Raw genomic sequence first — 15,985 nt, forward strand, 5'->3', positions numbered from 1 at the left:
AATGGTCACCATAGAAAATAAAATTTTTAGGTAACTATTCTATCTTACAACACCTATCCGCACAAAGCATATTCAACACAAAACTATTATCCCCAATAACATGTACACAAGCCATAGCCAACATATGGAAACTTCTTACTAGATCTGATAAATTAATTCCAGCACCTATCTTCTCTTCACCATTAAAACTATGCGAGTTGGCAATCCCAAATCTTTCATCACCAATTGGGAAACCTTAGGTATAACGGAAATATCCCAATTATGAAACACTTTTGTTGATTTTGCATTTTTGAAACAAAACTTTTCTATCCCCAACAAAGACTTTTACAAGTACTTACAAATTAGGCATTTACTTCAATCCCAAAACATGTTTGTCTCTGATACCGTCACCTCCAGTCTTTATAATGGGCTTTCATCGACAAGCAATATAGATAAAAAGGTATTTCCAAAGGGTATCAGATCCTGAAAATGACTACTATAGACCCATTATCTCATTTTATCGATTTATGGCACTTAGACCTAAACAAAACCCTCTTGAAAACTCAATGGGGTGAGGCCTTCACCATTACATCCAAAATGTAGAGATGTGCCGGTCATGTTGAAAACAAGGGAGATCCTGTACAGGTGGTATAAATCTCCTGTATCGTTAAGGCCTCATGCACACGACAGTGTTTTTTCACTGTCAGTGATTTGGCTTCAGTGGTCAGTGTCCAATTTAGTTTCAGTTCTGTTTCCTTGTGTCTTCCTTTTTTTTTTGTCTGACGGGGAAAAAAAAAAAGGAAGGTTAATGAAGTGTAATTTTATTGCACCAAGGTCTTGTAGAAAAAAAAAAAAACACTGACATGGATGACATACCAGTTGTGCATCCGTTTTTTTTTGGACGGACCCATTGACTTGAATGGGTCAATTTTCCACTGACAAGAATAGGACAGGTTATATTTTTTTGACGGACTGGAATCACGGATGGGGAGAAAAAAAACTATCAGGACTATCAGTTTTTTTCACAGCTCCATAGAAAATAAATGGGAACTCCGCTAAACTGTGAAAAATGACGAACGGACGCGGATACACACAGTTGTGTGCATGAGGCCTAAACAAAAAAGGTTTTCAGAATTATCTCCAATGTGTTGGAGATGCCATACCGCCCTAGGCTCTTACTTTCATTTATGCTGGGGTTGCCAAACTTTTAAAACTTTGTGGAAAAAGATTTGCCATGCTATCAAATGTATGCAATCGCACTATACAACCCATACCAGAATTAGCCCTTCTATCCATAGGAATCAAGGATTTTCCCATAGAACAGAGAACTATTATCAAACATACTCTATTAACAACTCGTATCAAAATAGCCTCAGCTTGGAAAGATAATAACCCGCCCAACATCCATAGAATCGCCAGAGAAATTGACAATAGTTTCAGGTTTGAGGGCATGTGGGCTTCAGCTAACAATAAAAAGCATTTGTTCACTTCTAGTTGAGATCTATGGTTTACCGGGAAACCTATGTAATATCTCTAAAGACTCTATTGTTAGATCTTGATCAAAGATCCATTATTCAGATATTAGATTTGGTGTGTTATACTATATAAAATGATTCTGTACAATAGTCACAATCAATCTTTCATCTCCACCCCCTCCACTATACCACACAATTCCTTGACCCTCCTTCTCTCCCATTCAGCCCCCAAGTACCTCCATCAGCCCCCAATCGTTGGTGGAATTGGTGGTGCATGTAAACAAAATACTCACCCCTTCTGAAGTTGTGTCCCGGTCCTCCGCTGGCTCTCCAATGCTGTCCGGACGTCTTCCTCCCACGAACTGCTCGGGCGTCCGCGCATGCGCTAAACTATCTTTCTTTGTGTGGCTCTATTTTAGACGCTGCTCAAAGGAAAATAGATCAGCGCATGCACGGCTGGCCGGCGACGTGTGCGCTCCCGGATAGAATGGAGGCCGGCCACTGGATCACCAGGGAAAGATCTGCGCAACAGCGGCCCATGGATGCTGCTGGCGAGCGGTGGCCGTATCCATGGGCAGCGCTGATCAACAATGAATTTGAAAAAGAAGATTTTACAGAGAAGAGTTTTTTTTTTATGACATATTTTGGAAAGAGTTCACTGGGGGGTATATAATTTAATAAAATAGATGAGGAAGATGGGAATACCCCTTTAAGGTCATGCGAGTGACCTGTGTAGTTCGGAGAAAGAGGCGGTGGTCGCACAGAGCCACCAGCACAGCAGAAGAGGGAGCAGAGTGCAAAAGCAGAGTGGACGTCCCCTAGACAGTACTCCTGCTACTGCCCACCGCAGCAAGGGACCGAGCACACGAAAGCCAGCTCCAAGGAGTTCCCTGGCATGGCAGTTCTTCAGACAATGTGCTGACGACAAGACACGAGTGGTTTGCACGCTGTGCAATCAGAGCCTGAAGTGAGGCATAAACATTCTCAACCTGAGCACAACCTGACTGTGGAGAATGAAACTAACTGACCCCTATAACACTTAGCAGCTAGGAATAATGACATGACAACCTTCTTTTGTTGGGTGAGAGTCGGTCACAGCTTTATTACTTCTTTATCAAACCAACTTTTATTTATATCTCAAACCAACATTAACAAATTTGGAGTCTCCAGAAGCGGTATGCCCCACAGACTCCCTCTGTGGGCAAGTCCGCCTTCTTTTCCGTTTTGCTTTTATTACCGACCTCCGCTCTGACTTAATATCATAACCTGAAATTGAAACATCGAACACTTGTAACAATTGATTACTAAAACCAGGGCGGGGGGTGGGGAGCTGCCTGCTGGAGCCGTAGAGAGAGGCAGAGCCTTGCCTCAACCCCTATTTAACCCTGTGTGGCACCTACCACTTATGGCAACCAAACCAGGGGAAGGGGCGGATAAACTTGAGCACACAAGAATATAACCAGCCCACCATGTCTGGGGAGCTACCCCCCCTTGCATATTGGTACTTCCATACTGAACTGCTAGCTGCTGAACGCCTTAACCCCTTTTTTCAGTCTCCCCAGTCTATGCCGCCTTCACTTAACCCCCTCGGCGCCACCAAGTATGACCAGGCATCTAAGTGCAAAGCACGAGCTGCAGTGGAGTAGACTGGCTCCTCCTGCTTCTTCTTCTGCTGTAGTCTCGGCCTCTTTATCGACCTCTGGAGTGACAGTGTCACCTGCCACCCCGCAAACATAGGATCTGCCAGCAACACCACCACCTGGGTTACCAAGCATCTCCACAATGTCCAACGGAAGCGTTCAGCTCTCCATCTCCCAAACACTGGAGCGGCAGAAAAAGTACCCCCCTACCCACCCGCAATCCCTGGCCCTGAATGCCAGCATTTCAAAATTGGCCTTTGAAATGCTGTCATTCTGTCTGGTGGAGATGGAGTTTTAAAAGCCTTATGGCTGTGGCTGTTCCACAGTAAATCGTGCCCAGCCGCCACTACTTTTCCAGGCATCATCCCTTCCCTGCACAACCAAGTGGGGGACAAAATCAGGTGTGTACTGCGCAATGCCATCTGTGGCAAGGTCCACCTAACTACGGATACGTGGACCAGTAAGCACGTCAGGGACATTATATCTCCCTAACAGCACACTGGGTAAATGCAGTGGCGGCTGGGCCTGAGGCGTATAGCAGTTTGCCTCCTGTTGCTTCCTCCTCCTACTCAGCTTCCTCATCCTCTACCACCTCTTCATCCGGTCAGCGTAACACCTTGACCACCAACTTCAGCACAGCCAAGGGTAAATGACAGCAGGCAGTTTTAAAACGTATCTGTTTGGGGGACAAACCCCACACCACGCAGGAGCTGTGGACGGGCATGAAACAACAGACCGATGAGTGGTTAGTGCCACTGAGCCTCAAGCCCGGCCTGGCGGTGTGCGATAATGGGCGAAATCTCGTAGCAGCTCTGGGACTAGCCGGTTTGACGCAATCCTTTGCCTGGCGCATGTGCTAATTTGGTGGTGCAGAGGTTCCTTAAAAATTACCCCGATATGTCAGAGCTGCTGCATAAAGTGCTGCTGCTCGCCTGTCAGTGCTGCAGCGTAACTTCGCCTTCCAGCTCACCACCTCATATGCGACGTGCCCACAAGGTGGAACTCCACCTTGCACATGCTGGCCAGACTGTGCGAGCAGCAGCAGGCGATAGTGGAGTTTCAGCTGCAGCACGCACGGGTGAGTCGCTCTGCGAAACAGCACCACTTCACCAATGACTAGGCCTCCATGCGAGACCTGTGTTCCTTGTTGCTCTGTTTCAAGTACTCCACCAACATGGCCAGTGCTGATAACGCCGTTCTCAGTGTTTCTATCCCACTTCTATGCCTCCTTGAAAAAACACTTCTGGCGATGATGGAAGAGGATGTGGCACAGGAGGAGGAGGAGGAGGAGGGATAATTTCATAGGGTTTCCGGCCAGTCAAGTGGCTCCGAGGGTGGGTTACTGCACCCACAAACGCCAGGTACACTATTGTCCAGTCAGGGCACAGTTCTGTAGGATGACGAGGTGGAGGATGAGGAGGAGTAGATGGAGGAGGAACTGTGTTCAGAGCAGGGTGGCGCCCAAACCAGCTCATGGCCATCACTGGTGCGTGGCTGGGGGGGATACAGAGGACACAGGCGATACACCTCATACAGAGGACAGCTTGTCGTTGCCTCTAGGCAGCCTGGCACACATGAGCGATTACATGCTGCAGTGTCTCTGCAACAACCGACTAGTTGCCCACATTCTAACTAGTGCTAATTACTGGGTGGCCACACTACTGGATCCCCATTACAAGGACAACGTACCGTCCTTAATTCCGTCACTGGAGCATGATCGTAAGATGCGCGATTAGAAGCGCACGCTGGTAGATGCGCTACTGGTGGCATTCCCACCGGACAGTGGGGGCACAGTGGAAGCACAAGGCGAAGGCAGAGGATGAGGAAGAGGGCGCCAACGCAGCTGGGGCACCACCAGCACCTCAGAAGGCAGGGTTAGCATGGCCGAAATGTGGAAAAGCTTTGTCAGCACGCCACAACAACCAGCACCACCAGCTGATATGGAACGTCTTAGCAGGAGGCAGAATTTTAGAAACATGGGGGAGCAGTATGTGTGCACACGCCTACACGTACTGAATGACGGGTCTGCCCCCTTCAACTTCTGGGTCTCCAAATTGGGCACATGGCCTGAGCTTGCCCTTTATGCCTTGAGGGTGCTGGCCTGCCCTGCAGCCAGTGTATTGTCTGAACGCGTGTTTAGCACGGCAGGGGGCGTTATCACAGACAAGCGCAGCCGCCTGTCCACAGTCAATGTGGACAAGCTCACGTTTATTAAAATTAACCAGGCATGGATCTCACAGGACTTGTCCGTACCTTGTGCAGAATAGACATTTATACCGGCCTTACCCAGCCATTGTTATACTACAGCGCAATTGCTCCTTGTTGTATTTTGGATATTTTCCACTCTTGGAGTGTACAGTAATAAAAAATAAATAAAAACCAAAAACCAGTTGGCTACCTCGTCCTCCTCCACCACCACTTTCACCTACACCTATTGTCGGTGAAATTCGTAAATTTTGTGATATACCACTGCTATGTGCGACATAGTGGGGCAGTATTTGTACACACGCCTACACGTCCTGACTGATGGGTCTGCCCCCTTCAACTTCTGGGTCTCTAAATTGGGCACATGGCCAGAGCTTGTCCTTTATGCCTTGGAAGTGCTGGCCTGCCCTGCAGCCAGTGTATTATCTGAACGTTTGTTCATTATATGTGAGGGCCTGCAATTGAGCTGACCGTGTAAAACATTATTTGTGAGGGGCCGGGCCTGCAGTTGATATGACCCTGTAAAACATTATATGTGAGGGCCTGCAGTTGAGCTGACCCTGTAAAAAAATTGTATGAGAGGGCATTATATGCGATGAATAAGCTGTTATATGATGGAAGAGGAGGAGGAGGATGAGAAAAGCAAAATTTAACCATATACCCTTTTTTGTGGTGAAAGGGGTGCATGGGAATACAGTGTATTGAGTACATTAAACACCACATTTAAAGTGCCTTTGTTCATCCGCTTTCCTCTGGTGGAGTCGAGAAGTCTGGGGCAATCCAGGCCTTGTTCATTTTTAAAAGAGTCAACCTGTAAGCAACAGTTATCTGTTATAAAGCCACCAGCAGCATTAAATACCTGCTCTGAAAAAGCGCTGGCGGCAGGGCACTGAGGGATGACTGAGGACGCTGACAGTCTGCTACGTACTCCTTCACCATCTTTCAAAACTTTTCCTTCCTTGTGACACTAGGCCGCGCACCAGGGTGAGGGTGCTGGCGGGGTGTCATGAAACTGTCCCAGGCCTTGGAGAGTGTTTCCCTGCCTCTGTTGGAACTGTATGTTCCCCTTGTCTCCCCTCCTTGGTTGCCTAAGGAAGTACGGACTTTGCCGCCAGTGTTGTCAGATGGAAATTTTTGGAGCAATTTTTCAACAAGGACCTTCTGGTATTGCACTGTTTTGCTCGTCCTCTCCACCTGAGGAATGAGAGATGAGAAGTTCTCTTTGTAGAGGCGGTTGAGAAGGGTGAATACCCAGTAATCCGCGTTGTCTAAAATGCATATAATGCGTGGGTCATGGGAAAGGCAGCCTAACATGAAGTCAGCCAGGTGTGCCAGAGTACCAACAGGCAAGACTTCGCTGTCATCATCAGAAGGATTACTGTTAATCTCCTCATCCTCTTACTCCTCTTCTGCCCACCTACGCTGAACAGATGGAAGTTAAATTCCATGGGTACTACCTTCTGTAGCGGAGGCAACCCTCTCCTGCTCCTTCTCTTCATCGTCCAATTTGTGCTGAGAAGGACGGAGGGTGGTCTGGCTATCACCCACTGTAATGTCTTCCCCCATTTCCACCTCTTCCACATGCAAAGCGTCATCCTTAATTGTGAGCAGTGAGTGTTTGAGTAGACACCCACAATGTTCACCCAGTGTGCCATCAGGGAAATTTAACACCCCTGGCCAAATGCACTTGTCCATGTGTCCGTGGTTAAGTGGACCTTCCCAGTAATTGCGTTGGTCAGGGCATGTGTGACGTTTCAGGACACATTTTGGTGTAAGGCAGGCACGGCACAACTCAAAAAATAATGTCGGCCTGGGAAAGAGAACCTAGGGACAGCTGCCAACATCAGGCTGTGGAAGGCCTCAGTGTCCACAAGCCTAAATGGCAACATTTCCAAGGCCAGTAATTTTGAAAGGTGCGCATTTAGTGCTATGGCCTGTGGGTGGGTTGCTGGGTATTTGCGCTTGCGTTCAAATACCTGGGGTAATGACATTTGAATGCTGCACTGGGACAGGGAAGTGGATATGGTTGCTGATAGTTCTTGTGAAGGTCCAGATGCAGGGCAGGATGCATCCTCGTCTGCACCTTTGACATATGATTTGTCAGTACATAAGAGGAGGCAGTGGTGTTACTCGCAGACACAGATTGTGGACCTAGGCGTTCATCCGACTTATTATGGTGCTTGGATGCCATGTGGCATTTCATGCTTTTGGTGGTGAGGTTGCTAGTGTTCACACCCCGGCTCATTTTGGTGTGGCACAGGTTGCAAACTACTATTCTATTGTCGTCCGCACTTAACTAAAAAAAAAAGCGCAATACTGCGGAACACCTATCCCTTGGCAAGGGAGATTTACGCAAGGGGGTGCTCCATGGAACAGTTGCTGTTTGGTGTGGCCCGCCTTCTCCATTTTGCCACCCCACTGCCTCTTCCAGCCTGTTGCAGTGCTGCAGATCCTTACCCCTCTGTACTGCTGTCCTCGCTTGGCTTTCCACCTTCCCAGGTTGGGTCACTGAAGGTATAATACAGATGTCACTAGTCACTGGAGACACCCTCTATATAAAAAGAGTATTGAAAATTATGGAAAAAAATATTAATTTTCAATTATATTTCTTCAATCTCTGGCCCTGACACACAGAAGGTATAATATAGATGTCACTAGTAGAGTTGAGCGGACACCTGGATGTTCGGGTTAGACCGAACTTTGGAAAAAAAGTTTTGACCCCGAACCCCATTGAAGTCAATGGGTACGCAAACTTTGAGCACTAAAATGACTGTAAAAATGTAATGGAAAGGGCTAGAGGGCTGCAAATAGCATCAAAATGTGGTTAAGAGCATGGCAAGTGCTCTGCAAACAAATGTGGATAGGATATGACTAAATAACATAAAATACATAAAAATATAAAATAATAATCTTGATCTAGGAGGACCAGGTCCATATGAAGTAGAGGTTGAGGAGGCGGTGGATGTGGAGGTAGCCTACACTGGTTTTAAATGTTATTTTTTAAAATTAGGGTACACCCCAAAACATTGGGAATATAACCTGTGATAACCCCCTCCAGTCATGCTAAACACACGTTCAGACAATACACTGCTGCAGGCAGGCCAGCACCTCCAAGGGGTAAAGGACAAGCTCAGGCCATGTGCCCAATTTGGAGACCCAGAAGTTGCAGGGGCTGACCCACTGTCAGTCAGTTCGTGTAGGCATATGCACACTTACTGCCCCACCATGTCGCACGTCCCCGTGATGTTCACGATCCAATTTGATATCTTCTCTATCAACTTTCAATGTTTTTATATGCACCTACCATGGTGATCACGGGTGGCAGGGAATCAGGTTCCAGGTCAGAGAGGGAGCGTGAGAAAGACCACATCCAAAGGAGGATACATTTTTTTCAAATTTAAAATTAGAGTTGAAATATGGAGAAATTATTAAAGCATAAAAGTGTGACAACTTTTCAAAGTTTAAGCATTGAATGAAAGGATGTGGTGCGCATTACTGAATAATTTATATTTATTCCCTGTCACCTATGCATAGCAGGTGTTTTATTCATGTCTAGAATTGTATAATATCAACCCAAGAATATAACAGAAAAATTATTGAAATTTATTAAGCTGTCAACTAGGTAGAGGAGGGGTATATTACACAAAAATGTGTTAATTTCACCATAAATGTAACTGACAATTTTTATTTTTACCGGTCCACTAGTATAGCAGTGGTACTATACACACCAAAATTGGTGAATTTCACCCTAAAATGTAAAATGACAAAGTAGTGAAATGATATAAAACACGTACAAAAAACAAAAACAAAAAAAGGATTTATGGAGGTGGAGTTCCATATGGAGTAGGAGTTTGAGGAGGCGTGGACGTAGCAGAGTAGGTGGAAGCGGCGGTGGAGGACGAGATAGCCAACACATTTTTGGTTTAATTTAATTTTGTCAAATTAAGGTACACTCCAAAAGAGTGTGAAATATCCAAAATACAAACATGAGCAATTGCGCTGCAGTATAACGATGGCTGCTTAGTGCCGATACATTCTATTCTGCACAAGGTACGACAAGTCCTGAGGGATCCATGCCTGGTTCATTTTAATGAACGTGAGCTTGTCCACTTTGGCTGTGGACAGGCGGCTGCGCTTGTCTGTGATGACGCCCCCTGCGTCAGATAATACAGTCAGATAATACACTGGCTGCAGGGCAGGCCAGCACCTCCAAGCGTAAAGGGCAAGCTCAGGCCATGTGCCCAATTTGGAGACCCAGAAGTTGAAGGGGGAAGACCATCAGTCATTCAGTACGTGTAGGCGTGTGACACATACTGCTCCACCATGTTGGTAAAATGCTGCCTCCTGCTAAGACGTTCCATATCAGCTGATTGTTGTGCGTGCTGACAAAGCTTTTCCACATTTCGGCCATGCTAACCCTGCCTTTTGAGGTGCTGGCGGTGCCCCATCTGCATTGGCGACCTCTTCCTCTTCCTTTGCCTTGTGCTTCCACTGTGCCCCGCTGTCAGGTGGGAATGCCACCAGCACGCATCTACCAGCGTGCGCTTGTACTCGCGCATCTTACGATCACGCTCTAGTGACTGAATTAAGGACGGTACGTTGTCCATGTAACTGGGATCCAGCAGCGTGGCCACCCAGTAATTAGCACAAGTTAGAATGTGGGCAACTCGGCGGTCGTTGCGGAGACACTGCAGCATTTAATCCTCATGTGTGCCAGCTGCCCAGAGGCAACGAAAAGCTGTCCTCTGTGGGAGGTGTATCGTCTGTGTCCTCTGTATCCTCCCATCCACGCACTAGTGATGGCCATGAGCTGGTCTGGTTCCACCCTGTTGTGAACATGGTTCATCCTCCTCCTCCTCCTCCTCCTCCTCCATCTCCTCATCCGCCTGAACAATTGTGTACCTTGGTTTTGTGGGTGCAGGAACCCACCTCAGCCACTTGGGAACGACTGGCCGGAAACCCTACGAATTCATACCTCTTCCTCCTCCTGTCCCACATCCTCTTCCATCATTGCCAGGAGAGTTTTTTCAAGGAGGCATAGAAGTGGGATAGTAACGCTGAGAACGGCGTTATCGCACTGGCCATGTTGGTGGAGTACTCGAAACAGCGCAACAAGGAACACAGGTCTCGCATGGAGGCCCAGTCATTGGTGGTGAAGTGTGCTGTTCCGCAAAGCGACTCACCCGTGCTGCAGCTGAAACTCCACTATCGCCTGCTGCTGCTCGCATAGTTTGGCCAGCATGTGCAAGTGGTGGAGTTCCACCTTGTGGGCACGTCGCATATGAGGTGGTGAGCGGAAGGCCGAAGTTATGCTGCAGCGCTGACAGACGAGCAACAGCAGGGTGAGAACGCCGAAAGCGTGCACAGACGGCCTGCACTTAATGCAGCAGCTCTGACATGTCGGGGTAATTTAAGAATCGCTGCACCACCAAATTCAGCACATCGCCAGGCAAGGATGTGCGTCAAACTGGCTAGTCCCAGAGCTGCTTCGAGATTTCACCCATTATCGCACACCACCAGCCGGGCTTGAGGATGACTGGCACAAACCACTCATCAGTCTGTTGTTCCATGCCCGTCCACAGCTCCTGCACGTGTGGGGTTTGTCCCCCAAACAGATAAGTTTTAAAACTGCCTGCTGTCGTTTACGCCTGCTGTGCTGAAGTTGGTGGTAAGGTGTTACGCTGACCGATGAGGAACTGTAGAGTGAGGAAGCAGAGTAAAGGAGGTAGAACAGGAGGCAAACTGAAGCGCCCTGCAATCCTCGTGGTGGAAGGACATGCGCCAAACTGGTATCCGCCTCAGGCCCAGCCGCCACTGCATTTATCCAGTGGCTGTTATGGAGATATAACGCCCTGACGTGCTTACAGGTCCACGTATCTGTAGTCAGGCACCTTGCCACAGATGGCTCGCCTTGAAAAGTGGTGGCAGCTGGCACGACGTACGTGGGACAGCCACCACCATAAGGCCTTTAAAACTATGCGTCTGCACCAGACGGAATGACAGCATTTCAAAGGCCAGTAATTTAGAAAAGCTGCATTCAGGGCTAGGATCTCGTGGGTAGGGGGTACTTCCTCTTCCTCTCCAGCGTTTGGATATGAAAGCTGAACGCTTCCATGGGACATTGTGGAGATGCTTGGTGATGCAGGTGTTGGTGTTGCTGGCAGATCCACTGTTTGGGGCACTGTCACTCCAGAGGTGGATGAAGAGGCTGTGACTGCAGCAGAAGAGGAAGCAGGAGGAGCCAGAGACCTTTCTTGGTTTTTGAGGAGTCTACTCCACTGCAGCTGGTGCTTTGCACTTAAATGCCTGGTCATGCAGGTTGTGCTCAGTTTGAGAACGTTTATGCCTCACTTCAGGCTCTGATTGCACAGCTGCAAACCACTCATGTCTTGTCGTCAGCACATTGTCTGAAGAACTGCCATGCCAGGGAACCTCTGGAGCTGGCTTTAGTGTGCTCGGTCCCTTGCTGCGGTGGGCAGTAGCAGGCGTACTGTCTAGAGGACGACCTCTCCGCTTTGCACCTGCTTCTGCTGTGCTGGTGGCTCTGTGCGACCACCGCCTCTTTCTCCGAACTACAATCGGTCACTCGCATGAACTTGATTCCATGTGGGGTCAAGACCTCATTGTCCTCCATATCATCTTCCACCCAGTCTTCACTCCTGCCTTCCTGTCGGTCTGCACACTTTCAAAAGCCCCAGCAGTTGGCACCTGTGTTTCGTCATCATCCGAGACGTGCTGCGATGGTCCTCCCATGTACTCATCTTGAAAGATAAGTGGTTGGGCATCGGTGCACTCAATCTCTTCCACTTCTGGGGCAGGGATAGGTGGATGGCCCTGGGAAACCCTGCTAACAGTCATCAAAAAGCAAAGAGACTGGCTGCATGACTTGGGGCTCAGACTCTTGGCTGATTTGCAAGGGGTGAGGTGAAAGACTGATGGACATTGGCTGCAGGTGCCAACTGTGGTCTTCCACAGAGACTGGTGGAGACAATGTGAAGGAACTGGATCCACTGTCAGCAACCCAATCTACTTTCGTCTGTACTTGTTCAGGCCTCACCATTCGTAGAGCATTAGGCCCGACCAAATACCGCTGCAGGTTTTGTCGCCTATCACACACCTGAGGAAGGGGTTTCACTTGTCGTGTAGCTGGCACAGATCGACCACATCCTCTCCCTGCAACAGGAGCTCCACCAGCAGCACCACGACCTGGGCCACATCCCTATTTGACACTCTCCTCATATTTTTCTAATTTAGGATCTTGCCCTAAATGTGTTAATTAATAGTAGAATAGAACGACAGTATGTAAAGGGAGAATCACACAGGGCCTGAACTAGTGTAGGCCTGAAGTAAATATATCTTTGCACAAAATAACTGTATTTCAAATCCCTGAATCAAACCCCTGTATGTAGAGGGAGTATCTCATCGTCTGAACCACTGTAGGCCGGAGTTCAATATTGGTGCACCAAATAGCGGTATTTAAAATCTCTGAATGTAACCCAAATGTATTAATGTGTATCTCACAATGACATCTGCATCAAAGGCTCCAACTAAATTTTTTGTGCCCAAACGAGTGTTTGTTTATCAACTGAAAGTGTGTTTTTCTAACCCAGAAAATGATGGGTGTATTTCTAGTTTAAATTGCACACTGAATACAGATGTTGTAGATTGCCAAAAAGTCTTTTTTTGGTAACAGAATATGAAAGCTGTATATATTAAACTTGAATTTGTGGTCGATCGCTATCAGAAAGGTGAACCTAACCTATCTAACCCCATCTACAACAAGCATAGAATTATGCCATAACTGCTGCGGTAGGGCAGCCTAAAGTGGCCAAAAAGAGCAGACCTTAGTTTAGAGTAAATATATACCTACCGTTACGACACCCACTTTTGAGCGCAAAAGACCTTTCACGATGAAGGTGCGGAATATACCGTATATAACAGTGACTTCCATCTACCTTACCTCTTTGTCTTGTGCACCGGCACATCGTTCTTGGAGGTGGTTAATGCGGATGCGATTGAAAGAGTGGCCGTAACCAAGACAATTTACTCCTATGTCGACTAACAACATATGAACATATTACGAGAAGGTCTGAATCCTGAGAGCTGCAGACTGAAACAATCAATGGTGAATCTGTTGGAAGGCCTAAATGAACTCCAACTATCCACCAAGGGCCCTGCTCGAGCACCGACTGTTCCTGGTGGCAAAATACTCACCTCTACTTATTTCCCAAGCCACACTTAATTTTATTTTTTATAAAGGACCCAAAAGTTCGAACATGGCGTATGCCATTTTACTCTAGTAGTAGATTAAGTGAAATGTGTAAACTCACCAGGCCTGGGGAACCATAAACAGGAATACATGGCTATTTCGATTAACGAGCTAATGTTGCCTGTAATCCGGACAGAACGTATACATACCTGCAGTTGTGACAGAAAATAAGCTTAAGGTAGTGATAAACTATGTATGCTGCGCCTGTAGTCGTGACAGGATTTGTCGTGTCTGTAGACGTGACAGACTTCGTAAATTGCGCCTTATTACTGTACATTGCGCTTATTACTGTACCTCCTACTGGAAGACAGACCGATATCCAGGACTTAGGCCGGACACCAACACCCTCAGCCCGAGTTTGTAGATTAAGTAAGCATGCCTGGGAAAGGTGATGTCTGCAAAGGCAGGCTTGGGATGACTGCTTATAAAGAACACAATGATTTTCCTTTTAGACCAAACAACCTAGAAAAATAAAAGTTAGAGAAAAACAATAATGTGAGTGAGGCTCTAATGGCACAAGCCAAGCGCACGAGCCACGCGAGTGGGTCTGAAGGCAGAAAAAGACATGAACCTACTTGTGGTGGGACCACGCAGCCGGCCTCGAATGGCGGATTTGTGTGTAAAATTTAAACAGAGAAGACACGCGTGAGTGACTTTTTTTGAATATAAACCACTTATGCAGCACCAGTATGACTTGTGGACTCGCATAACCATGACCCTCTCCGACAATAATCCTAGGACGCTAACCACCTACAACCATATTGTACACCTAACGAACATGAAGAACAGTCATCGGGCGCCCGAAGCCATGAAGCCCCCTGAGCCAAGAGACTGAACTGGATGACCTTAGTGACGATAAGTAATTAAAAACGTTAGCCAGACCTAATGAAAAATGCATAGACATTAGTGATCTGAACCACGCGCATAAACGAAAACTATAACCAACTGCCAAACTGAAACAGATGGGAGAAAAAGAGCCAGAGGCATTGCAGTTCGCTCAGAGAAAACCCTTGTCGTGACAAACGAATGAAAAACTGAAAACATAGTAGGGACTCACTCCTATTGGCCCACTAACCGCTAGGGAGCCATTTGGTTAACTGGGGCAGGAGACCAATCTGAGTGAATATGAACCAGAAGTAAAGGAGACCAGTCTGAGTGAATGCAAACCAGGACTAAAGAAACACCACAACATTTCTTTTATCGAAGTGAACAGAAAAGGTAGACCTATGGAAAGTAAAAAAACCACAGAGGAAAGAAACGTAAGTGTGGGTTTTGCAGAGGCCTGTTTAAAAAGCCTCTTGCCTCAGGATTATGGCCATACTAACTTTTAAACCCCTGAACCTATTCAAGTGATTTTGGATAGGTTTGTCCCCAGGTTATACTGGTTAAATTGATGTAAGTTATATGTATGGACAATGTGAACTCACAAAGTTGTAACAATTTATAATAAGTGTAACTTGTCAGCTTGGGAGGAAAATGCTGGTGTGTTTCAACTGTGCCATTGTCCCATTGTGTGTTTAAATGGTGATGTCTGTCCTGTTGTATCCACATGTGTATTGGCGATTTCCCTTTGTCCTGAGAGATAATTGGATTGCTCCTCGGTTGTCTCCGGACAGAGAGAGGAGGAAACCATGATGCATTGTGGGGATATGTTGTATCTGTCCTGTGTCGCAGTCTCCCTTCTGGTCCTCTGGGGGCGTGAACGATGGTTGCTGTACTTACATTGTATGTGTTGTAAATTACTGATTGGTTGTATTTCAAAACCCGTGGGCAGTACTATGTTTGTGGTTTATGATAAAAGAGCTGTACTTGAAGTACAGTCAGACCACTGCTTGACCCTCAACACGGACCTTGTCTCGTTATTGGGGGATCCGCTGTATGCTGTTACAGACTGATTGCCAGGAGTGTAAGCTGATTCCTGTTCGTCTGCTAGCAGCTATTCGTGAGGTTCCAGTTTGGAGTGCTATTTTGTATCCAGTTCGGGAGTTGGGTGTTCTGCAGTAGCTGTGCCTGTCTCTCAGAAAGGGGCATATAGCCTAAACGGATTTTAACCCTTGTCTGCTGAAACGGTCCGGTACAGTAAGCCTGAAAAGAAAGCAGCTATGTTTATCGGAAGAGCAGTATCAGAGCGGTGTGCTGATTGCCCTAGTAAGAATACTGAGTAACCATAATGTACCAATGAAAATAAATGCAGCTTTAAGTGGAAGCAGAGTATAACACAACGTAACAACAAGTGGGTGAATGCAGCTCTGGATGTGAGTGGTGCCTAAAACATGGTATGGGCACAGCTCTGAGTATGAGCATGAAGAGCCTGGATAAAGCAGCCGTATGAATGTAATCTGAAAGTGAGCAGATTGACGTAATGCAACAGCGGACGCATGAACGCAGCTCTAGTAGTGAATGGTGTATAGAACAAA

The sequence above is a fragment of the Bufo bufo genome, chromosome 2, assembly GCF_905171765.1.
Source record: "Bufo bufo chromosome 2, aBufBuf1.1, whole genome shotgun sequence".
In the NCBI taxonomy this organism is placed as follows: Eukaryota; Metazoa; Chordata; class Amphibia; order Anura; family Bufonidae; genus Bufo; species Bufo bufo.